Source organism: Aquarana catesbeiana, linkage group LG04, assembly GCF_042186555.1.
Source record: "Aquarana catesbeiana isolate 2022-GZ linkage group LG04, ASM4218655v1, whole genome shotgun sequence".
NCBI lineage: Eukaryota > Metazoa > Chordata > Amphibia > Anura > Ranidae > Aquarana > Aquarana catesbeiana.
The window spans coordinates 36,728,365-36,749,889 of record NC_133327.1 but is presented as its reverse complement, the minus strand read 5'-3'; the positions used below and the strand labels follow the sequence as shown (position 1 = coordinate 36,749,889).

Below are 21,525 nucleotides of genomic sequence, written 5' to 3'. Positions count from 1 at the left end.
CGTGGCGCATTGGTGGTTCAGTGGTAGAATTCTCGCCTGCCACGCGGGAGGCCCGGGTTCGGTTCCCGGCCAATGCAATTATGGTGTCTTTGTCTTTAAAGCCCCCCCTTCCCCCCCCCCCGGGTAGCTCTCTCCCGCCAATTTCAAGTCCGGTGGAATGCATCAAGGCACAAGGTGTTTATTGTCTAGAACGTACTAGGTGGTGGGAAGGTTCTTTTGGAAACCACCTTCTCCTAATGACATCATTGAAACCCATGAGGTCATACTTCCGAAAGGGATCAGTTGTCAATGGACTCACGAAGGGAGAAAAAAAATGGGGGGACTCTGAGGAAGGGAGAGTGCAAACCTTCAAAGCTCGGAAAACGGGTGGCTGTCCTGGTGTCTAGCGGCCAGAGCAGGTTGTGGATTTTGCAAAACTGCATATATTACGCATAGCACATAAGAGGACAGGGATCAGCCATAGCGCCAACGGGGAGCCCAAGCAAAGGGGGATTAGCTCAAGTGGTAGAGCGCTCGCTTAGCATGCGAGAGGTAGCGGGATCGATGCCCGCATTCTCCAAATGCTGCCTTCCTGGGAGGCACCTGGCTTTTGCGTTTGTTGTTGAAGCTTGGAACCGAGCGCCGCGAGCAACATGGGAAGCCAGAGTCCTCCTCATAACATGTGCCAAGGCGGCGTTGACGCGTTTTTTTTTTTGAGGCAGCTGTGGCTTCAGCCAAAGTCAGGCAGGCAGTATTGGACAAAAGCAATCCATTAAAGAAAGCACGGCCAGGCTTCCTTTGCCAAGAGACAATATTGCATTAGCACAAAAGGTGCCCGTGCCATCCTTATGCTGAGGGTTTTGGACTCGTTTAACCACCAGAATCAGGTTCAACTTCTCTTTGTGTGTGAAAGAGCGCCCTTTGGCCCCACTAGCAAATATCGACTGGCATAGGAAAAGGCAACGTAGCAGAGGATGGTTTCGATCCATCGACCTCTGGGTTATGGGCCCAGCACGCTTCCGCTGCGCCACTCTGCTCTTGCTGCCGAGCTGGTGCATCGACAACAAAATGTGGATCTAGTTTGCTACCGATCCCATGGGGAGTGGGTCCATCTGGCAAAGTCACAATGTAGATGACGAGGCGTTTCCATCGATGTTGACAAGCAAAAGGTGCCAGTGCCATCCTTATGCTGAGGGTTTTGGCTCAGCACGCTTCCTCTGCGCCACTCTGCTCTTGTTGCTGAGGAGGAGCATCAACAACAAAATGTGGATCTAGTTTGCTACCGATCCCATGGGGAGTGGGTCCATCTGGCAAAGTCACAATGTAGATGACAAGGCGTTTCCATCGATGTTGACAAGCTAATGCCAAGTCAAGTCTGGGCAAAAGCTGGACTCTCCTAGACCAGCTGAGCGAGGAGGGTGATGGCGCCGGCCCCGGCGTGGCGCATTGGTGGTTCAGTGGTAGAATTCTCGCCTGCCACGCGGGAGGCCCGGGTTCGATTCCCGGCCAATGCAATTATGGTGTCTTTGTCTTTAAAGCCCCCCCTTCCCCCCCCCGGGTAGCTCTCTCCCGCCAATTTCAAGTCCGGTGGAATGCATCAAGGCACAAGGTGTTTATTGTCTAGAACGTACTAGGTGGTGGGAAGGTTCTTTTGGAAACCACCTTCTCCTAATGACATCATTGAAACCCATGAGGTCATACTTCCGAAAGGGATCAGTTGTCAATGGACTCACGAAGGGAGAAAAAAAATGGGGGGACTCTGAGGAAGGGAGAGTGCAAACCTTCGAAGCTCGGAAAACGGGTGGCTGTCCTGGTGTCTAGCGGCCAGAGCAGGTTGTGGATTTTGCAAAACTGCATATATTACGCATAGCACATAAGAGGACAGGGATCAGCCATAGCGCCAACGGGGAGCCCAAGCAAAGGGGGATTAGCTCAAGTGGTAGAGCGCTCGCTTAGCATGCGAGAGGTAGCGGGATCGATGCCCGCATTCTCCAAACGCTGCCTTCCTGGGAGGCACCTGGCTTTTGCGTTTGTTGTTGAAGCTTGGAACCGAGCGCCGCGAGCAACATGGGAAGCCAGAGTCCTCCTCATAACATGTGCCAAGGCGGCGTTGACGCGTTTTTTTTTTTGAGGCAGCTGTGGCTTCAGCCAAAGTCAGGCAGGCAGTATTGGACAAAAGCAATCCATTAAAGAAAGCACGGCCAGGCTTCCTTTGCCAAGAGACAATATTGCATTAGCACAAAAGGTGCCCGTGCCATCCTTATGCTGAGGGTTTTGGACTCGTTTAACCACCAGAATCAGGTTCAACTTCTCTTTGTGTGTGAAAGAGCGCCCTTTGGCCCCACTAGCAAATATCGACTGGCATAGGAAAAGGCAACGTAGCAGAGGATGGTTTCGATCCATCGACCTCTGGGTTATGGGCCCAGCACGCTTCCGCTGCGCCACTCTGCTCTTGCTGCCGAGCTGGTGCATCGACAACAAAATGTGGATCTAGTTTGCTACCGATCCCATGGGGAGTGGGTCCATCTGGCAAAGTCACAATGTAGATGACGAGGCGTTTCCATCGATGTTGACAAGCAAAAGGTGCCAGTGCCATCCTTATGCTGAGGGTTTTGGCTCAGCACGCTTCCTCTGCGCCACTCTGCTCTTGTTGCTGAGGAGGAGCATCAACAACAAAATGTGGATCTAGTTTGCTACCGATCCCATGGGGAGTGGGTCCATCTGGCAAAGTCACAATGTAGATGACAAGGCGTTTCCATCGATGTTGACAAGCTAATGCCAAGTCAAGTCTGGGCAAAAGCTGGACTCTCCTAGACCAGCTGAGCGAGGAGGGTGATGGCGCCGGCCCCGGCGTGGCGCATTGGTGGTTCAGTGGTAGAATTCTCGCCTGCCACGCGGGAGGCCCGGGTTCGATTCCCGGCCAATGCAATTATGGTGTCTTTGTCTTTAAAGCCCCCCCTTCCCCCCCCCCGGGTAGCTCTCTCCCGCCAATTTCAAGTCCGGTGGAATGCATCAAGGCACAAGGTGTTTATTGTCTAGAACGTACTAGGTGGTGGGAAGGTTCTTTTGGAAACCACCTTCTCCTAATGACATCATTGAAACCCATGAGGTCATACTTCCGAAAGGGATCAGTTGTCAATGGACTCACGAAGGGAGAAAAAAAATGGGGGGACTCTGAGGAAGGGAGAGTGCAAACCTTCGAAGCTCGGAAAACGGGTGGCTGTCCTGGTGTCTAGCGGCCAGAGCAGGTTGTGGATTTTGCAAAACTGCATATATTACGCATAGCACATAAGAGGACAGGGATCAGCCATAGCGCCAACGGGGAGCCCAAGCAAAGGGGGATTAGCTCAAGTGGTAGAGCGCTCGCTTAGCATGCGAGAGGTAGCGGGATCGATGCCCGCATTCTCCAAACGCTGCCTTCCTGGGAGGCACCTGGCTTTTGCGTTTGTTGTTGAAGCTTGGAACCGAGCGCCGCGAGCAACATGGGAAGCCAGAGTCCTCCTCATAACATGTGCCAAGGCGGCGTTGACGCGTTTTTTTTTTTGAGGCAGCTGTGGCTTCAGCCAAAGTCAGGCAGGCAGTATTGGACAAAAGCAATCCATTAAAGAAAGCACGGCCAGGCTTCCTTTGCCAAGAGACAATATTGCATTAGCACAAAAGGTGCCCGTGCCATCCTTATGCTGAGGGTTTTGGACTCGTTTAACCACCAGAATCAGGTTCAACTTCTCTTTGTGTGTGAAAGAGCGCCCTTTGGCCCCACTAGCAAATATCGACTGGCATAGGAAAAGGCAACGTAGCAGAGGATGGTTTCGATCCATCGACCTCTGGGTTATGGGCCCAGCACGCTTCCGCTGCGCCACTCTGCTCTTGCTGCCGAGCTGGTGCATCGACAACAAAATGTGGATCTAGTTTGCTACCGATCCCATGGGGAGTGGGTCCATCTGGCAAAGTCACAATGTAGATGACGAGGCGTTTCCATCGATGTTGACAAGCAAAAGGTGCCAGTGCCATCCTTATGCTGAGGGTTTTGGCTCAGCACGCTTCCGCTGCGCCACTCTGCTCTTGTTGCTGAGGAGGAGCATCAACAACAAAATGTGGATCTAGTTTGCTACCGATCCCATGGGGAGTGGGTCCATCTGGCAAAGTCACAATGTAGATGACAAGGCGTTTCCATCGATGTTGACAAGCTAATGCCAAGTCAAGTCTGGGCAAAAGCTGGACTCTCCTAGACCAGCTGAGCGAGGAGGGTGATGGCGCCGGCCCCGGCGTGGCGCATTGGTGGTTCAGTGGTAGAATTCTCGCCTGCCACGCGGGAGGCCCGGGTTCGATTCCCGGCCAATGCAATTATGGTGTCTTTGTCTTTAAAGCCCCCCCTTCCCCCCCCCGGGTAGCTCTCTCCCGCCAATTTCAAGTCCGGTGGAATGCATCAAGGCACAAGGTGTTTATTGTCTAGAACGTACTAGGTGGTGGGAAGGTTCTTTTGGAAACCACCTTCTCCTAATGACATCATTGAAACCCATGAGGTCATACTTCCGAAAGGGATCAGTTGTCAATGGACTCACGAAGGGAGAAAAAAAATGGGGGGACTCTGAGGAAGGGAGAGTGCAAACCTTCGAAGCTCGGAAAACGGGTGGCTGTCCTGGTGTCTAGCGGCCAGAGCAGGTTGTGGATTTTGCAAAACTGCATATATTACGCATAGCACATAAGAGGACAGGGATCAGCCATAGCGCCAACGGGGAGCCCAAGCAAAGGGGGATTAGCTCAAGTGGTAGAGCGCTCGCTTAGCATGCGAGAGGTAGCGGGATCGATGCCCGCATTCTCCAAACGCTGCCTTCCTGGGAGGCACCTGGCTTTTGCGTTTGTTGTTGAAGCTTGGAACCGAGCGCCGCGAGCAACATGGGAAGCCAGAGTCCTCCTCATAACATGTGCCAAGGCGGCGTTGACGCGTTTTTTTTTTTGAGGCAGCTGTGGCTTCAGCCAAAGTCAGGCAGGCAGTATTGGACAAAAGCAATCCATTAAAGAAAGCACGGCCAGGCTTCCTTTGCCAAGAGACAATATTGCATTAGCACAAAAGGTGCCCGTGCCATCCTTATGCTGAGGGTTTTGGACTCGTTTAACCACCAGAATCAGGTTCAACTTCTCTTTGTGTGTGAAAGAGCGCCCTTTGGCCCCACTAGCAAATATCGACTGGCATAGGAAAAGGCAACGTAGCAGAGGATGGTTTCGATCCATCGACCTCTGGGTTATGGGCCCAGCACGCTTCCGCTGCGCCACTCTGCTCTTGCTGCCGAGCTGGTGCATCGACAACAAAATGTGGATCTAGTTTGCTACCGATCCCATGGGGAGTGGGTCCATCTGGCAAAGTCACAATGTAGATGACGAGGCGTTTCCATCGATGTTGACAAGCAAAAGGTGCCAGTGCCATCCTTATGCTGAGGGTTTTGGCTCAGCACGCTTCCGCTGCGCCACTCTGCTCTTGTTGCTGAGGAGGAGCATCAACAACAAAATGTGGATCTAGTTTGCTACCGATCCCATGGGGAGTGGGTCCATCTGGCAAAGTCACAATGTAGATGACAAGGCGTTTCCATCGATGTTGACAAGCTAATGCCAAGTCAAGTCTGGGCAAAAGCTGGACTCTCCTAGACCAGCTGAGCGAGGAGGGTGATGGCGCCGGCCCCGGCGTGGCGCATTGGTGGTTCAGTGGTAGAATTCTCGCCTGCCACGCGGGAGGCCCGGGTTCGATTCCCGGCCAATGCAATTATGGTGTCTTTGTCTTTAAAGCCCCCCCTTCCCCCCCCCCGGGTAGCTCTCTCCCGCCAATTTCAAGTCCGGTGGAATGCATCAAGGCACAAGGTGTTTATTGTCTAGAACGTACTAGGTGGTGGGAAGGTTCTTTTGGAAACCACCTTCTCCTAATGACATCATTGAAACCCATGAGGTCATACTTCCGAAAGGGATCAGTTGTCAATGGACTCACGAAGGGAGAAAAAAAATGGGGGGACTCTGAGGAAGGGAGAGTGCAAACCTTCGAAGCTCGGAAAACGGGTGGCTGTCCTGGTGTCTAGCGGCCAGAGCAGGTTGTGGATTTTGCAAAACTGCATATATTACGCATAGCACATAAGAGGACAGGGATCAGCCATAGCGCCAACGGGGAGCCCAAGCAAAGGGGGATTAGCTCAAGTGGTAGAGCGCTCGCTTAGCATGCGAGAGGTAGCGGGATCGATGCCCGCATTCTCCAAATGCTGCCTTCCTGGGAGGCACCTGGCTTTTGCGTTTGTTGTTGAAGCTTGGAACCGAGCGCCGCGAGCAACATGGGAAGCCAGAGTCCTCCTCATAACATGTGCCAAGGCGGCGTTGACGCGTTTTTTTTTTTGAGGCAGCTGTGGCTTCAGCCAAAGTCAGGCAGGCAGTATTGGACAAAAGCAATCCATTAAAGAAAGCACGGCCAGGCTTCCTTTGCCAAGAGACAATATTGCATTAGCACAAAAGGTGCCCGTGCCATCCTTATGCTGAGGGTTTTGGACTCGTTTAACCACCAGAATCAGGTTCAACTTCTCTTTGTGTGTGAAAGAGCGCCCTTTGGCCCCACTAGCAAATATCGACTGGCATAGGAAAAGGCAACGTAGCAGAGGATGGTTTCGATCCATCGACCTCTGGGTTATGGGCCCAGCACGCTTCCGCTGCGCCACTCTGCTCTTGCTGCCGAGCTGGTGCATCGACAACAAAATGTGGATCTAGTTTGCTACCGATCCCATGGGGAGTGGGTCCATCTGGCAAAGTCACAATGTAGATGACGAGGCGTTTCCATCGATGTTGACAAGCAAAAGGTGCCAGTGCCATCCTTATGCTGAGGGTTTTGGCTCAGCACGCTTCCGCTGCGCCACTCTGCTCTTGTTGCTGAGGAGGAGCATCAACAACAAAATGTGGATCTAGTTTGCTACCGATCCCATGGGGAGTGGGTCCATCTGGCAAAGTCACAATGTAGATGACAAGGCGTTTCCATCGATGTTGACAAGCTAATGCCAAGTCAAGTCTGGGCAAAAGCTGGACTCTCCTAGACCAGCTGAGCGAGGAGGGTGATGGCGCCGGCCCCGGCGTGGCGCATTGGTGGTTCAGTGGTAGAATTCTCGCCTGCCACGCGGGAGGCCCGGGTTCGATTCCCGGCCAATGCAATTATGGTGTCTTTGTCTTTAAAGCCCCCCCTTCCCCCCCCCCGGGTAGCTCTCTCCCGCCAATTTCAAGTCCGGTGGAATGCATCAAGGCACAAGGTGTTTATTGTCTAGAACGTACTAGGTGGTGGGAAGGTTCTTTTGGAAACCACCTTCTCCTAATGACATCATTGAAACCCATGAGGTCATACTTCCGAAAGGGATCAATGCGAGAGGTAGCGGGATCGATGCCCGCATTCTCCAAACGCTGCCTTCCTGGGAGGCACCTGGCTTTTGCGTTTGTTGTTGAAGCTTGGAACCGAGCGCCGCGAGCAACATGGGAAGCCAGAGTCCTCCTCATAACATGTGCCAAGGCGGCGTTGACGCGTTTTTTTTTTTGAGGCAGCTGTGGCTTCAGCCAAAGTCAGGCAGGCAGTATTGGACAAAAGCAATCCATTAAAGAAAGCACGGCCAGGCTTCCTTTGCCAAGAGACAATATTGCATTAGCACAAAAGGTGCCCGTGCCATCCTTATGCTGAGGGTTTTGGACTCGTTTAACCACCAGAATCAGGTTCAACTTCTCTTTGTGTGTGAAAGAGCGCCCTTTGGCCCCACTAGCAAATATCGACTGGCATAGGAAAAGGCAACGTAGCAGAGGATGGTTTCGATCCATCGACCTCTGGGTTATGGGCCCAGCACGCTTCCGCTGCGCCACTCTGCTCTTGCTGCCGAGCTGGTGCATCGACAACAAAATGTGGATCTAGTTTGCTACCGATCCCATGGGGAGTGGGTCCATCTGGCAAAGTCACAATGTAGATGACGAGGCGTTTCCATCGATGTTGACAAGCAAAAGGTGCCAGTGCCATCCTTATGCTGAGGGTTTTGGCTCAGCACGCTTCCGCTGCGCCACTCTGCTCTTGTTGCTGAGGAGGAGCATCAACAACAAAATGTGGATCTAGTTTGCTACCGATCCCATGGGGAGTGGGTCCATCTGGCAAAGTCACAATGTAGATGACAAGGCGTTTCCATCGATGTTGACAAGCTAATGCCAAGTCAAGTCTGGGCAAAAGCTGGACTCTCCTAGACCAGCTGAGCGAGGAGGGTGATGGCGCCGGCCCCGGCGTGGCGCATTGGTGGTTCAGTGGTAGAATTCTCGCCTGCCACGCGGGAGGCCCGGGTTCGATTCCCGGCCAATGCAATTATGGTGTCTTTGTCTTTAAAGCCCCCCCTTCCCCCCCCCCGGGTAGCTCTCTCCCGCCAATTTCAAGTCCGGTGGAATGCATCAAGGCACAAGGTGTTTATTGTCTAGAACGTACTAGGTGGTGGGAAGGTTCTTTTGGAAACCACCTTCTCCTAATGACATCATTGAAACCCATGAGGTCATACTTCCGAAAGGGATCAGTTGTCAATGGACTCACGAAGGGAGAAAAAAAATGGGGGGACTCTGAGGAAGGGAGAGTGCAAACCTTCGAAGCTCGGAAAACGGGTGGCTGTCCTGGTGTCTAGCGGCCAGAGCAGGTTGTGGATTTTGCAAAACTGCATATATTACGCATAGCACATAAGAGGACAGGGATCAGCCATAGCGCCAACGGGGAGCCCAAGCAAAGGGGGATTAGCTCAAGTGGTAGAGCGCTCGCTTAGCATGCGAGAGGTAGCGGGATCGATGCCCGCATTCTCCAAATGCTGCCTTCCTGGGAGGCACCTGGCTTTTGCGTTTGTTGTTGAAGCTTGGAACCGAGCGCCGCGAGCAACATGGGAAGCCAGAGTCCTCCTCATAACATGTGCCAAGGCGGCGTTGACGCGTTTTTTTTTTTGAGGCAGCTGTGGCTTCAGCCAAAGTCAGGCAGGCAGTATTGGACAAAAGCAATCCATTAAAGAAAGCACGGCCAGGCTTCCTTTGCCAAGAGACAATATTGCATTAGCACAAAAGGTGCCCGTGCCATCCTTATGCTGAGGGTTTTGGACTCGTTTAACCACCAGAATCAGGTTCAACTTCTCTTTGTGTGTGAAAGAGCGCCCTTTGGCCCCACTAGCAAATATCGACTGGCATAGGAAAAGGCAACGTAGCAGAGGATGGTTTCGATCCATCGACCTCTGGGTTATGGGCCCAGCACGCTTCCGCTGCGCCACTCTGCTCTTGCTGCCGAGCTGGTGCATCGACAACAAAATGTGGATCTAGTTTGCTACCGATCCCATGGGGAGTGGGTCCATCTGGCAAAGTCACAATGTAGATGACGAGGCGTTTCCATCGATGTTGACAAGCAAAAGGTGCCAGTGCCATCCTTATGCTGAGGGTTTTGGCTCAGCACGCTTCCGCTGCGCCACTCTGCTCTTGTTGCTGAGGAGGAGCATCAACAACAAAATGTGGATCTAGTTTGCTACCGATCCCATGGGGAGTGGGTCCATCTGGCAAAGTCACAATGTAGATGACAAGGCGTTTCCATCGATGTTGACAAGCTAATGCCAAGTCAAGTCTGGGCAAAAGCTGGACTCTCCTAGACCAGCTGAGCGAGGAGGGTGATGGCGCCGGCCCCGGCGTGGCGCATTGGTGGTTCAGTGGTAGAATTCTCGCCTGCCACGCGGGAGGCCCGGGTTCGATTCCCGGCCAATGCAATTATGGTGTCTTTGTCTTTAAAGCCCCCCCTTCCCCCCCCCCGGGTAGCTCTCTCCCGCCAATTTCAAGTCCGGTGGAATGCATCAAGGCACAAGGTGTTTATTGTCTAGAACGTACTAGGTGGTGGGAAGGTTCTTTTGGAAACCACCTTCTCCTAATGACATCATTGAAACCCATGAGGTCATACTTCCGAAAGGGATCAGTTGTCAATGGACTCACGAAGGGAGAAAAAAAATGGGGGGACTCTGAGGAAGGGAGAGTGCAAACCTTCGAAGCTCGGAAAACGGGTGGCTGTCCTGGTGTCTAGCGGCCAGAGCAGGTTGTGGATTTTGCAAAACTGCATATATTACGCATAGCACATAAGAGGACAGGGATCAGCCATAGCGCCAACGGGGAGCCCAAGCAAAGGGGGATTAGCTCAAGTGGTAGAGCGCTCGCTTAGCATGCGAGAGGTAGCGGGATCGATGCCCGCATTCTCCAAACGCTGCCTTCCTGGGAGGCACCTGGCTTTTGCGTTTGTTGTTGAAGCTTGGAACCGAGCGCCGCGAGCAACATGGGAAGCCAGAGTCCTCCTCATAACATGTGCCAAGGCGGCGTTGACGCGTTTTTTTTTTTGAGGCAGCTGTGGCTTCAGCCAAAGTCAGGCAGGCAGTATTGGACAAAAGCAATCCATTAAAGAAAGCACGGCCAGGCTTCCTTTGCCAAGAGACAATATTGCATTAGCACAAAAGGTGCCCGTGCCATCCTTATGCTGAGGGTTTTGGACTCGTTTAACCACCAGAATCAGGTTCAACTTCTCTTTGTGTGTGAAAGAGCGCCCTTTGGCCCCACTAGCAAATATCGACTGGCATAGGAAAAGGCAACGTAGCAGAGGATGGTTTCGATCCATCGACCTCTGGGTTATGGGCCCAGCACGCTTCCGCTGCGCCACTCTGCTCTTGCTGCCGAGCTGGTGCATCGACAACAAAATGTGGATCTAGTTTGCTACCGATCCCATGGGGAGTGGGTCCATCTGGCAAAGTCACAATGTAGATGACGAGGCGTTTCCATCGATGTTGACAAGCAAAAGGTGCCAGTGCCATCCTTATGCTGAGGGTTTTGGCTCAGCACGCTTCCGCTGCGCCACTCTGCTCTTGTTGCTGAGGAGGAGCATCAACAACAAAATGTGGATCTAGTTTGCTACCGATCCCATGGGGAGTGGGTCCATCTGGCAAAGTCACAATGTAGATGACAAGGCGTTTCCATCGATGTTGACAAGCTAATGCCAAGTCAAGTCTGGGCAAAAGCTGGACTCTCCTAGACCAGCTGAGCGAGGAGGGTGATGGCGCCGGCCCCGGCGTGGCGCATTGGTGGTTCAGTGGTAGAATTCTCGCCTGCCACGCGGGAGGCCCGGGTTCGATTCCCGGCCAATGCAATTATGGTGTCTTTGTCTTTAAAGCCCCCCCTTCCCCCCCCCCCGGGTAGCTCTCTCCCGCCAATTTCAAGTCCGGTGGAATGCATCAAGGCACAAGGTGTTTATTGTCTAGAACGTACTAGGTGGTGGGAAGGTTCTTTTGGAAACCACCTTCTCCTAATGACATCATTGAAACCCATGAGGTCATACTTCCGAAAGGGATCAGTTGTCAATGGACTCACGAAGGGAGAAAAAAAATGGGGGGACTCTGAGGAAGGGAGAGTGCAAACCTTCGAAGCTCGGAAAACGGGTGGCTGTCCTGGTGTCTAGCGGCCAGAGCAGGTTGTGGATTTTGCAAAACTGCATATATTACGCATAGCACATAAGAGGACAGGGATCAGCCATAGCGCCAACGGGGAGCCCAAGCAAAGGGGGATTAGCTCAAGTGGTAGAGCGCTCGCTTAGCATGCGAGAGGTAGCGGGATCGATGCCCGCATTCTCCAAATGCTGCCTTCCTGGGAGGCACCTGGCTTTTGCGTTTGTTGTTGAAGCTTGGAACCGAGCGCCGCGAGCAACATGGGAAGCCAGAGTCCTCCTCATAACATGTGCCAAGGCGGCGTTGACGCGTTTTTTTTTTTGAGGCAGCTGTGGCTTCAGCCAAAGTCAGGCAGGCAGTATTGGACAAAAGCAATCCATTAAAGAAAGCACGGCCAGGCTTCCTTTGCCAAGAGACAATATTGCATTAGCACAAAAGGTGCCCGTGCCATCCTTATGCTGAGGGTTTTGGACTCGTTTAACCACCAGAATCAGGTTCAACTTCTCTTTGTGTGTGAAAGAGCGCCCTTTGGCCCCACTAGCAAATATCGACTGGCATAGGAAAAGGCAACGTAGCAGAGGATGGTTTCGATCCATCGACCTCTGGGTTATGGGCCCAGCACGCTTCCGCTGCGCCACTCTGCTCTTGCTGCCGAGCTGGTGCATCGACAACAAAATGTGGATCTAGTTTGCTACCGATCCCATGGGGAGTGGGTCCATCTGGCAAAGTCACAATGTAGATGACGAGGCGTTTCCATCGATGTTGACAAGCAAAAGGTGCCAGTGCCATCCTTATGCTGAGGGTTTTGGCTCAGCACGCTTCCGCTGCGCCACTCTGCTCTTGTTGCTGAGGAGGAGCATCAACAACAAAATGTGGATCTAGTTTGCTACCGATCCCATGGGGAGTGGGTCCATCTGGCAAAGTCACAATGTAGATGACAAGGCGTTTCCATCGATGTTGACAAGCTAATGCCAAGTCAAGTCTGGGCAAAAGCTGGACTCTCCTAGACCAGCTGAGCGAGGAGGGTGATGGCGCCGGCCCCGGCGTGGCGCATTGGTGGTTCAGTGGTAGAATTCTCGCCTGCCACGCGGGAGGCCCGGGTTCGGTTCCCGGCCAATGCAATTATGGTGTCTTTGTCTTTAAAGCCCCCCCTTCCCCCCCCCCGGGTAGCTCTCTCCCGCCAATTTCAAGTCCGGTGGAATGCATCAAGGCACAAGGTGTTTATTGTCTAGAACGTACTAGGTGGTGGGAAGGTTCTTTTGGAAACCACCTTCTCCTAATGACATCATTGAAACCCATGAGGTCATACTTCCGAAAGGGATCAGTTGTCAATGGACTCACGAAGGGAGAAAAAAAATGGGGGGACTCTGAGGAAGGGAGAGTGCAAACCTTCAAAGCTCGGAAAACGGGTGGCTGTCCTGGTGTCTAGCGGCCAGAGCAGGTTGTGGATTTTGCAAAACTGCATATATTACGCATAGCACATAAGAGGACAGGGATCAGCCATAGCGCCAACGGGGAGCCCAAGCAAAGGGGGATTAGCTCAAGTGGTAGAGCGCTCGCTTAGCATGCGAGAGGTAGCGGGATCGATGCCCGCATTCTCCAAATGCTGCCTTCCTGGGAGGCACCTGGCTTTTGCGTTTGTTGTTGAAGCTTGGAACCGAGCGCCGCGAGCAACATGGGAAGCCAGAGTCCTCCTCATAACATGTGCCAAGGCGGCGTTGACGCGTTTTTTTTTTTGAGGCAGCTGTGGCTTCAGCCAAAGTCAGGCAGGCAGTATTGGACAAAAGCAATCCATTAAAGAAAGCACGGCCAGGCTTCCTTTGCCAAGAGACAATATTGCATTAGCACAAAAGGTGCCCGTGCCATCCTTATGCTGAGGGTTTTGGACTCGTTTAACCACCAGAATCAGGTTCAACTTCTCTTTGTGTGTGAAAGAGCGCCCTTTGGCCCCACTAGCAAATATCGACTGGCATAGGAAAAGGCAACGTAGCAGAGGATGGTTTCGATCCATCGACCTCTGGGTTATGGGCCCAGCACGCTTCCGCTGCGCCACTCTGCTCTTGCTGCCGAGCTGGTGCATCGACAACAAAATGTGGATCTAGTTTGCTACCGATCCCATGGGGAGTGGGTCCATCTGGCAAAGTCACAATGTAGATGACGAGGCGTTTCCATCGATGTTGACAAGCAAAAGGTGCCAGTGCCATCCTTATGCTGAGGGTTTTGGCTCAGCACGCTTCCGCTGCGCCACTCTGCTCTTGTTGCTGAGGAGGAGCATCAACAACAAAATGTGGATCTAGTTTGCTACCGATCCCATGGGGAGTGGGTCCATCTGGCAAAGTCACAATGTAGATGACAAGGCGTTTCCATCGATGTTGACAAGCTAATGCCAAGTCAAGTCTGGGCAAAAGCTGGACTCTCCTAGACCAGCTGAGCGAGGAGGGTGATGGCGCCGGCCCCGGCGTGGCGCATTGGTGGTTCAGTGGTAGAATTCTCGCCTGCCACGCGGGAGGCCCGGGTTCGGTTCCCGGCCAATGCAATTATGGTGTCTTTGTCTTTAAAGCCCCCCCTTCCCCCCCCCGGGTAGCTCTCTCCCGCCAATTTCAAGTCCGGTGGAATGCATCAAGGCACAAGGTGTTTATTGTCTAGAACGTACTAGGTGGTGGGAAGGTTCTTTTGGAAACCACCTTCTCCTAATGACATCATTGAAACCCATGAGGTCATACTTCCGAAAGGGATCAGTTGTCAATGGACTCACGAAGGGAGAAAAAAAATGGGGGGACTCTGAGGAAGGGAGAGTGCAAACCTTCAAAGCTCGGAAAACGGGTGGCTGTCCTGGTGTCTAGCGGCCAGAGCAGGTTGTGGATTTTGCAAAACTGCATATATTACGCATAGCACATAAGAGGACAGGGATCAGCCATAGCGCCAATGGGGAGCCCAAGCAAAGGGGGATTAGCTCAAGTGGTAGAGCGCTCGCTTAGCATGCGAGAGGTAGTGGGATCGATGCCCGCATTCTCCAAACGCTGCCTTCCTGGGAGGCACCTGGCTTTTGCGTTTGTTGTTGAAGCTTGGAACCGAGCGCCGCGAGCAACATGGGAAGCCAGAGTCCTCCTCATAACATGTGCCAAGGCGGCGTTGACGCGTTTTTTTTTTTGAGGCAGCTGTGGCTTCAGCCAAAGTCAGGCAGGCAGTATTGGACAAAAGCAATCCATTAAAGAAAGCACGGCCAGGCTTCCTTTGCCAAGAGACAATATTGCATTAGCACAAAAGGTGCCCGTGCCATCCTTATGCTGAGGGTTTTGGACTCGTTTAACCACCAGAATCAGGTTCAACTTCTCTTTGTGTGTGAAAGAGCGCCCTTTGGCCCCACTAGCAAATATCGACTGGCATAGGAAAAGGCAACGTAGCAGAGGATGGTTTCGATCCATCGACCTCTGGGTTATGGGCCCAGCACGCTTCCGCTGCGCCACTCTGCTCTTGCTGCCGAGCTGGTGCATCGACAACAAAATGTGGATCTAGTTTGCTACCGATCCCATGGGGAGTGGGTCCATCTGGCAAAGTCACAATGTAGATGACGAGGCGTTTCCATCGATGTTGACAAGCAAAAGGTGCCAGTGCCATCCTTATGCTGAGGGTTTTGGCTCAGCACGCTTCCGCTGCGCCACTCTGCTCTTGTTGCTGAGGAGGAGCATCAACAACAAAATGTGGATCTAGTTTGCTACCGATCCCATGGGGAGTGGGTCCATCTGGCAAAGTCACAATGTAGATGACAAGGCGTTTCCATCGATGTTGACAAGCTAATGCCAAGTCAAGTCTGGGCAAAAGCTGGACTCTCCTAGACCAGCTGAGCGAGGAGGGTGATGGCGCCGGCCCCAGCGTGGCGCATTGGTGGTTCAGTGGTAGAATTCTCGCCTGCCACGCGGGAGGCCCGGGTTCGATTCCCGGCCAATGCAATTATGGTGTCTTTGTCTTTAAAGCCCCCCCCTTCCCCCCCCCTGGGTAGCTCTCTCCCGCCAATTTCAAGTCCGGTGGAATGCATCAAGGCACAAGGTGTTTATTGTCTAGAACGTACTAGGTGGTGGGAAGGTTCTTTTGGAAACCACCTTCTCCTAATGACATCATTGAAACCCATGAGGTCATACTTCCGAAAGGGATCAGTTGTCAATGGACTCACGAAGGGAGAAAAAAAATGGGGGGACTCTGAGGAAGGGAGAGTGCAAACCTTCGAAGCTCGGAAAACGGGTGGCTGTCCTGGTGTCTAGCGGCCAGAGCAGGTTGTGGATTTTGCAAAACTGCATATATTACGCATAGCACATAAGAGGACAGGGATCAGCCATAGCGCCAACGGGGAGCCCAAGCAAAGGGGGATTAGCTCAAGTGGTAGAGCGCTCGCTTAGCATGCGAGAGGTAGCGGGATCGATGCCCGCATTCTCCAAACGCTGCCTTCCTGGGAGGCACCTGGCTTTTGCGTTTGTTGTTGAAGCTTGGAACCGAGCGCCGCGAGCAACATGGGAAGCCAGAGTCCTCCTCATAACATGTGCCAAGGCGGCGTTGACGCGTTTTTTTTTTTGAGGCAGCTGTGGCTTCAGCCAAAGTCAGGCAGGCAGTATTGGACAAAAGCAATCCATTAAAGAAAGCACGGCCAGGCTTCCTTTGCCAAGAGACAATATTGCATTAGCACAAAAGGTGCCCGTGCCATCCTTATGCTGAGGGTTTTGGACTCGTTTAACCACCAGAATCAGGTTCAACTTCTCTTTGTGTGTGAAAGAGCGCCCTTTGGCCCCACTAGCAAATATCGACTGGCATAGGAAAAGGCAACGTAGCAGAGGATGGTTTCGATCCATCGACCTCTGGGTTATGGGCCCAGCACGCTTCCGCTGCGCCACTCTGCTCTTGCTGCCGAGCTGGTGCATCGACAACAAAATGTGGATCTAGTTTGCTACCGATCCCATGGGGAGTGGGTCCATCTGGCAAAGTCACAATGTAGATGACGAGGCGTTTCCATCGATGTTGACAAGCAAAAGGTGCCAGTGCCATCCTTATGCTGAGGGTTTTGGCTCAGCACGCTTCCGCTGCGCCACTCTGCTCTTGTTGCTGAGGAGGAGCATCAACAACAAAATGTGGATCTAGTTTGCTACCGATCCCATGGGGAGTGGGTCCATCTGGCAAAGTCACAATGTAGATGACAAGGCGTTTCCATCGATGTTGACAAGCTAATGCCAAGTCAAGTCTGGGCAAAAGCTGGACTCTCCTAGACCAGCTGAGCGAGGAGGGTGATGGCGCCGGCCCCGGCGTGGCGCATTGGTGGTTCAGTGGTAGAATTCTCGCCTGCCACGCGGGAGGCCCGGGTTCGATTCCCGGCCAATGCAATTATGGTGTCTTTGTCTTTAAAGCCCCCCCTTCCCCCCCCCGGGTAGCTCTCTCCCGCCAATTTCAAGTCCGGTGGAATGCATCAAGGCACAAGGTGTTTATTGTCTAGAACGTACTAGGTGGTGGGAAGGTTCTTTTGGAAACCACCTTCTCCTAATGACATCATTGAAACCCATGAGGTCATACTTCCGAAAGGGATCAGTTGTCAATGGACTCACGAAGGGAGAAAAAAAATGGGGGGACTCTGAGGAAGGGAGAGTGCAAACCTTCGAAGCTCGGAAAACGGGTGGCTGTCCTGGTGTCTAGCGGCCAGAGCAGGTTGTGGATTTTGCAAAACTGCATATATTACGCATAGCACATAAGAGGACAGGGATCAGCCATAGCGCCAACGGGGAGCCCAAGCAAAGGGGGATTAGCTCAAGTGGTAGAGCGCTCGCTTAGCATGCGAGAGGTAGCGGGATCGATGCCCGCATTCTCCAAACGCTGCCTTCCTGGGAGGCACCTGGCTTTTGCGTTTGTTGTTGAAGCTTGGAACCGAGCGCCGCGAGCAACATGGGAAGCCAGAGTCCTCCTCATAACATGTGCCAAGGCGGCGTTGACGCGTTTTTTTTTTTGAGGCAGCTGTGGCTTCAGCCAAAGTCAGGCAGGCAGTATTGGACAAAAGCAATCCATTAAAGAAAGCACGGCCAGGCTTCCTTTGCCAAGAGACAATATTGCATTAGCACAAAAGGTGCCCGTGCCATCCTTATGCTGAGGGTTTTGGACTCGTTTAACCACCAGAATCAGGTTCAACTTCTCTTTGTGTGTGAAAGAGCGCCCTTTGGCCCCACTAGCAAATATCGACTGGCATAGGAAAAGGCAACGTAGCAGAGGATGGTTTAGATCCATCGACCTCTGGGTTATGGGCCCAGCACGCTTCCGCTGCGCCACTCTGCTCTTGCTGCCGAGCTGGTGCATCGACAACAAAATGTGGATCTAGTTTGCTACCGATCCCATGGGGAGTGGGTCCATCTGGCAAAGTCACAATGTAGATGACGAGGCGTTTCCATCGATGTTGACAAGCAAAAGGTGCCAGTGCCATCCTTATGCTGAGGGTTTTGGCTCAGCACGCTTCCGCTGCGCCACTCTGCTCTTGTTGCTGAGGAGGAGCATCAACAACAAAATGTGGATCTAGTTTGCTACCGATCCCATGGGGAGTGGGTCCATCTGGCAAAGTCACAATGTAGATGACAAGGCGTTTCCATCGATGTTGACAAGCTAATGCCAAGTCAAGTCTGGGCAAAAGCTGGACTCTCCTAGACCAGCTGAGCGAGGAGGGTGATGGCGCCGGCCCCGGCGTGGCGCATTGGTGGTTCAGTGGTAGAATTCTCGCCTGCCACGCGGGAGGCCCGGGTTCGATTCCCGGCCAATGCAATTATGGTGTCTTTGTCTTTAAAGCCCCCCCTTCCCCCCCCCCGGGTAGCTCTCTCCCGCCAATTTCAAGTCCGGTGGAATGCATCAAGGCACAAGGTGTTTATTGTCTAGAACGTACTAGGTGGTGGGAAGGTTCTTTTGGAAACCACCTTCTCCTAATGACATCATTGAAACCCATGAGGTCATACTTCCGAAAGGGATCAGTTGTCAATGGACTCACGAAGGGAGAAAAAAAATGGGGGGACTCTGAGGAAGGGAGAGTGCAAACCTTCGAAGCTCGGAAAACGGGTGGCTGTCCTGGTGTCTAGCGGCCAGAGCAGGTTGTGGATTTTGCAAAACTGCATATATTACGCATAGCACATAAGAGGACAGGGATCAGCCATAGCGCCAACGGGGAGCCCAAGCAAAGGGGGATTAGCTCAAGTGGTAGAGCGCTCGCTTAGCATGCGAGAGGTAGCGGGATCGATGCCCGCATTCTCCAAACGCTGCCTTCCTGGGAGGCACCTGGCTTTTGCGTTTGTTGTTGAAGCTTGGAACCGAGCGCCGCGAGCAACATGGGAAGCCAGAGTCCTCCTCATAACATGTGCCAAGGCGGCGTTGACGCGTTTTTTTTTTTGAGGCAGCTGTGGCTTCAGCCAAAGTCAGGCAGGCAGTATTGGACAAAAGCAATCCATTAAAGAAAGCACGGCCAGGCTTCCTTTGCCAAGAGACAATATTGCATTAGCACAAAAGGTGCCCGTGCCATCCTTATGCTGAGGGTTTTGGACTCGTTTAACCACCAGAATCAGGTTCAACTTCTCTTTGTGTGTGAAAGAGCGCCCTTTGGCCCCACTAGCAAATATCGACTGGCATAGGAAAAGGCAACGTAGCAGAGGATGGTTTCGATCCATCGACCCCTGGGTTATGGGCCCAGCACGCTTCCGCTGCGCCACTCTGCTCTTGCTGCCGAGCTGGTGCATCGACAACAAAATGTGGATCTAGTTTGCTACCGATCCCATGGGGAGTGGGTCCATCTGGCAAAGTCACAATGTAGATGACGAGGCGTTTCCATCGATGTTGACAAGCAAAAGGTGCCAGTGCCATCCTTATGCTGAGGGTTTTGGCTCAGCACGCTTCCGCTGCGCCACTCTGCTCTTGTTGCTGAGGAGGAGCATCAACAACAAAATGTGGATCTAGTTTGCTACCGATCCCATGGGGAGTGGGTCCATCTGGCAAAGTCACAATGTAGATGACAAGGCGTTTCCATCGATGTTGACAAGCTAATGCCAAGTCAAGTCTGGGCAAAAGCTGGACTCTCCTAGACCAGCTGAGCGAGGAGGGTGATGGCGCCGGCCCCGGCGTGGCGCATTGGTGGTTCAGTGGTAGAATTCTCGCCTGCCACGCGGGAGGCCCGGGTTCGATTCCCGGCCAATGCAATTATGGTGTCTTTGTCTTTAAAGCCCCCCCTTCCCCCCCCCCGGGTAGCTCTCTCCCGCCAATTTCAAGTCCGGTGGAATGCATCAAGGCACAAGGTGTTTATTGTCTAGAACGTACTAGGTGGTGGGAAGGTTCTTTTGGAAACCACCTTCTCCTAATGACATCATTGAAACCCATGAGGTCATACTTCCGAAAGGGATCAGTTGTCAATGGACTCACGAAGGGAGAAAAAAAATGGGGGGACTCTGAGGAAGGGAGAGTGCAAACCTTCGAAGCTCGGAAAACGGGTGGCTGTCCTGGTGTCTAGCGGCCAGAGCAGGTTGTGGATTTTGCAAAACTGCATATATTACGCATAGCACATAAGAGGACAGGGATCAGCCATAGCGCCAACGGGGAGCCCAAGCAAAGGGGGATTAGCTCAAGTGGTAGAGCGCTCGCTTAGCATGCGAGAGGTAGTGGGATCGATGCCCGCATTCTCCAAACGCTGCCTTCCTGGGAGGCACCTGGCTTTTGCGTTTGTTGTTGAAGCTTGGAACCGAGCGCCGCGAGCAACATGGGAAGCCAGAGTCCTCCTCATAACATGTGCCAAGGCGGCGTTGACGCGTTTTTTTTTTTGAGGCAGCTGTGGCTTCAGCCAAAGTCAGGCAGGCAGTATTGGACAAAAGCAATCCATTAAAGAAAGCACGGCCAGGCTTCCTTTGCCAAGAGACAATATTGCATTAGCACAAAAGGTGCCCGTGCCATCCTTATGCTGAGGGTTTTGGACTCGTTTAACCACCAGAATCAGGTTCAACTTCTCTTTGTGTGTGAAAGAGCGCCCTTTGGCCCCACTAGCAAATATCGACTGGCATAGGAAAAGGCAACGTAGCAGAGGATGGTTTCGATCCATCGACCTCTGGGTTATGGGCCCAGCACGCTTCCGCTGCGCCACTCTGCTCTTGCTGCTGAGCTGGTGCATCGACAACAAAATGTGGATCTAGTTTGCTACCGATCCCATGGGGAGTGGGTCCATCTGGCAAAGTCACAATGTAGATGACGAGGCGTTTCCATCGATGTTGACAAGCAAAAGGTGCCAGTGCCATCCTTATGCTGAGGGTTTTGGCTCAGCACGCTTCCGCTGCGCCACTCTGCTCTTGTTGCTGAGGAGGAGCATCAACAACAAGAAGCTTGGAACCGAGCGCCGCGAGCAACATGGGAAGCCAGAGTCCTCCTCATAACATGTGCCAAGGCGGCGTTGACGCGTTTTTTTTTTTGAGGCAGCTGTGGCTTCAGCCAAAGTCAGGCAGGCAGTATTGGACAAAAGCAATCCATTAAAGAAAGCACGGCCAGGCTTCCTTTGCCAAGAGACAATATTGCATTAGCACAAAAGGTGCCCGTGCCATCCTTATGCTGAGGGTTTTGGACTCGTTTAACCACCAGAATCAGGTTCAACTTCTCTTTGTGTGTGAAAGAGCGCCCTTTGGCCCCACTAGCAAATATCGACTGGCATAGGAAAAGGCAACGTAGCAGAGGATGGTTTCGATCCATCGACCTCTGGGTTATGGGCCCAGCACGCTTCCGCTGCGCCACTCTGCTCTTGCTGCCGAGCTGGTGCATCGACAACAAAATGTGGATCTAGTTTGCTACCGATCCCATGGGGAGTGGGTCCATCTGGCAAAGTCACAATGTAGATGACGAGGCGTTTCCATCGATGTTGACAAGCAAAAGGTGCCAGTGCCATCCTTATGCTGAGGGTTTTGGCTCAGCACGCTTCCGCTGCGCCACTCTGCTCTTGTTGCTGAGGAGGAGCATCAACAACAAAATGTGGATCTAGTTTGCTACCGATCCCATGGGGAGTGGGTCCATCTGGCAAAGTCACAATGTAGATGACAAGGCGTTT

The 21,525-nt window shown here is 52.7% G+C and overlaps 24 non-coding genes across 24 annotated transcripts; all 24 read left to right on the top strand.

Annotated features, from left to right (window-relative positions):
- The first annotated feature begins 486 nt into the window (after positions 1 to 486).
- On the top strand, positions 487 to 559 carry TRNAA-AGC (transfer RNA alanine (anticodon AGC)). Its single transcript has one exon. It is a non-coding gene; the product is annotated as a tRNA-Ala (tRNA).
- Positions 560 to 1,422: 863 nt separating this feature from the next.
- Positions 1,423 to 1,493, top strand: TRNAG-GCC (transfer RNA glycine (anticodon GCC)). The gene has a single exon. It is a non-coding gene; the product is annotated as a tRNA-Gly (tRNA).
- A 407-nt stretch (positions 1,494 to 1,900) lies between these two features.
- TRNAA-AGC (transfer RNA alanine (anticodon AGC)) lies at positions 1,901 to 1,973 on the top strand. The gene has a single exon. It is a non-coding gene; the product is annotated as a tRNA-Ala (tRNA).
- An 863-nt stretch (positions 1,974 to 2,836) lies between these two features.
- TRNAG-GCC (transfer RNA glycine (anticodon GCC)) lies at positions 2,837 to 2,907 on the top strand. The gene has a single exon. It is a non-coding gene; the product is annotated as a tRNA-Gly (tRNA).
- A 408-nt stretch (positions 2,908 to 3,315) lies between these two features.
- TRNAA-AGC (transfer RNA alanine (anticodon AGC)) lies at positions 3,316 to 3,388 on the top strand. The gene has a single exon. It is a non-coding gene; the product is annotated as a tRNA-Ala (tRNA).
- An 863-nt stretch (positions 3,389 to 4,251) lies between these two features.
- On the top strand, positions 4,252 to 4,322 carry TRNAG-GCC (transfer RNA glycine (anticodon GCC)). Its single transcript has one exon. It is a non-coding gene; the product is annotated as a tRNA-Gly (tRNA).
- Positions 4,323 to 4,729: 407 nt separating this feature from the next.
- TRNAA-AGC (transfer RNA alanine (anticodon AGC)) lies at positions 4,730 to 4,802 on the top strand. The gene has a single exon. It is a non-coding gene; the product is annotated as a tRNA-Ala (tRNA).
- An 863-nt stretch (positions 4,803 to 5,665) lies between these two features.
- Positions 5,666 to 5,736, top strand: TRNAG-GCC (transfer RNA glycine (anticodon GCC)). The gene has a single exon. It is a non-coding gene; the product is annotated as a tRNA-Gly (tRNA).
- A 408-nt stretch (positions 5,737 to 6,144) lies between these two features.
- On the top strand, positions 6,145 to 6,217 carry TRNAA-AGC (transfer RNA alanine (anticodon AGC)). Its single transcript has one exon. It is a non-coding gene; the product is annotated as a tRNA-Ala (tRNA).
- Positions 6,218 to 7,080: 863 nt separating this feature from the next.
- On the top strand, positions 7,081 to 7,151 carry TRNAG-GCC (transfer RNA glycine (anticodon GCC)). The gene has a single exon. It is a non-coding gene; the product is annotated as a tRNA-Gly (tRNA).
- Positions 7,152 to 8,254: 1,103 nt separating this feature from the next.
- Positions 8,255 to 8,325, top strand: TRNAG-GCC (transfer RNA glycine (anticodon GCC)). The gene has a single exon. It is a non-coding gene; the product is annotated as a tRNA-Gly (tRNA).
- Positions 8,326 to 8,733: 408 nt separating this feature from the next.
- Positions 8,734 to 8,806, top strand: TRNAA-AGC (transfer RNA alanine (anticodon AGC)). Its single transcript has one exon. It is a non-coding gene; the product is annotated as a tRNA-Ala (tRNA).
- An 863-nt stretch (positions 8,807 to 9,669) lies between these two features.
- TRNAG-GCC (transfer RNA glycine (anticodon GCC)) lies at positions 9,670 to 9,740 on the top strand. The gene has a single exon. It is a non-coding gene; the product is annotated as a tRNA-Gly (tRNA).
- Positions 9,741 to 10,148: 408 nt separating this feature from the next.
- Positions 10,149 to 10,221, top strand: TRNAA-AGC (transfer RNA alanine (anticodon AGC)). Its single transcript has one exon. It is a non-coding gene; the product is annotated as a tRNA-Ala (tRNA).
- Positions 10,222 to 11,084: 863 nt separating this feature from the next.
- On the top strand, positions 11,085 to 11,155 carry TRNAG-GCC (transfer RNA glycine (anticodon GCC)). Its single transcript has one exon. It is a non-coding gene; the product is annotated as a tRNA-Gly (tRNA).
- Positions 11,156 to 11,564: 409 nt separating this feature from the next.
- TRNAA-AGC (transfer RNA alanine (anticodon AGC)) lies at positions 11,565 to 11,637 on the top strand. Its single transcript has one exon. It is a non-coding gene; the product is annotated as a tRNA-Ala (tRNA).
- Positions 11,638 to 12,979: 1,342 nt separating this feature from the next.
- Positions 12,980 to 13,052, top strand: TRNAA-AGC (transfer RNA alanine (anticodon AGC)). Its single transcript has one exon. It is a non-coding gene; the product is annotated as a tRNA-Ala (tRNA).
- Positions 13,053 to 15,329: 2,277 nt separating this feature from the next.
- TRNAG-GCC (transfer RNA glycine (anticodon GCC)) lies at positions 15,330 to 15,400 on the top strand. The gene has a single exon. It is a non-coding gene; the product is annotated as a tRNA-Gly (tRNA).
- A 409-nt stretch (positions 15,401 to 15,809) lies between these two features.
- On the top strand, positions 15,810 to 15,882 carry TRNAA-AGC (transfer RNA alanine (anticodon AGC)). Its single transcript has one exon. It is a non-coding gene; the product is annotated as a tRNA-Ala (tRNA).
- Positions 15,883 to 16,745: 863 nt separating this feature from the next.
- Positions 16,746 to 16,816, top strand: TRNAG-GCC (transfer RNA glycine (anticodon GCC)). The gene has a single exon. It is a non-coding gene; the product is annotated as a tRNA-Gly (tRNA).
- Positions 16,817 to 17,223: 407 nt separating this feature from the next.
- TRNAA-AGC (transfer RNA alanine (anticodon AGC)) lies at positions 17,224 to 17,296 on the top strand. Its single transcript has one exon. It is a non-coding gene; the product is annotated as a tRNA-Ala (tRNA).
- Positions 17,297 to 18,159: 863 nt separating this feature from the next.
- On the top strand, positions 18,160 to 18,230 carry TRNAG-GCC (transfer RNA glycine (anticodon GCC)). The gene has a single exon. It is a non-coding gene; the product is annotated as a tRNA-Gly (tRNA).
- A 408-nt stretch (positions 18,231 to 18,638) lies between these two features.
- Positions 18,639 to 18,711, top strand: TRNAA-AGC (transfer RNA alanine (anticodon AGC)). The gene has a single exon. It is a non-coding gene; the product is annotated as a tRNA-Ala (tRNA).
- Positions 18,712 to 19,574: 863 nt separating this feature from the next.
- TRNAG-GCC (transfer RNA glycine (anticodon GCC)) lies at positions 19,575 to 19,645 on the top strand. The gene has a single exon. It is a non-coding gene; the product is annotated as a tRNA-Gly (tRNA).
- Positions 19,646 to 21,525: the final 1,880 nt, after the last annotated feature.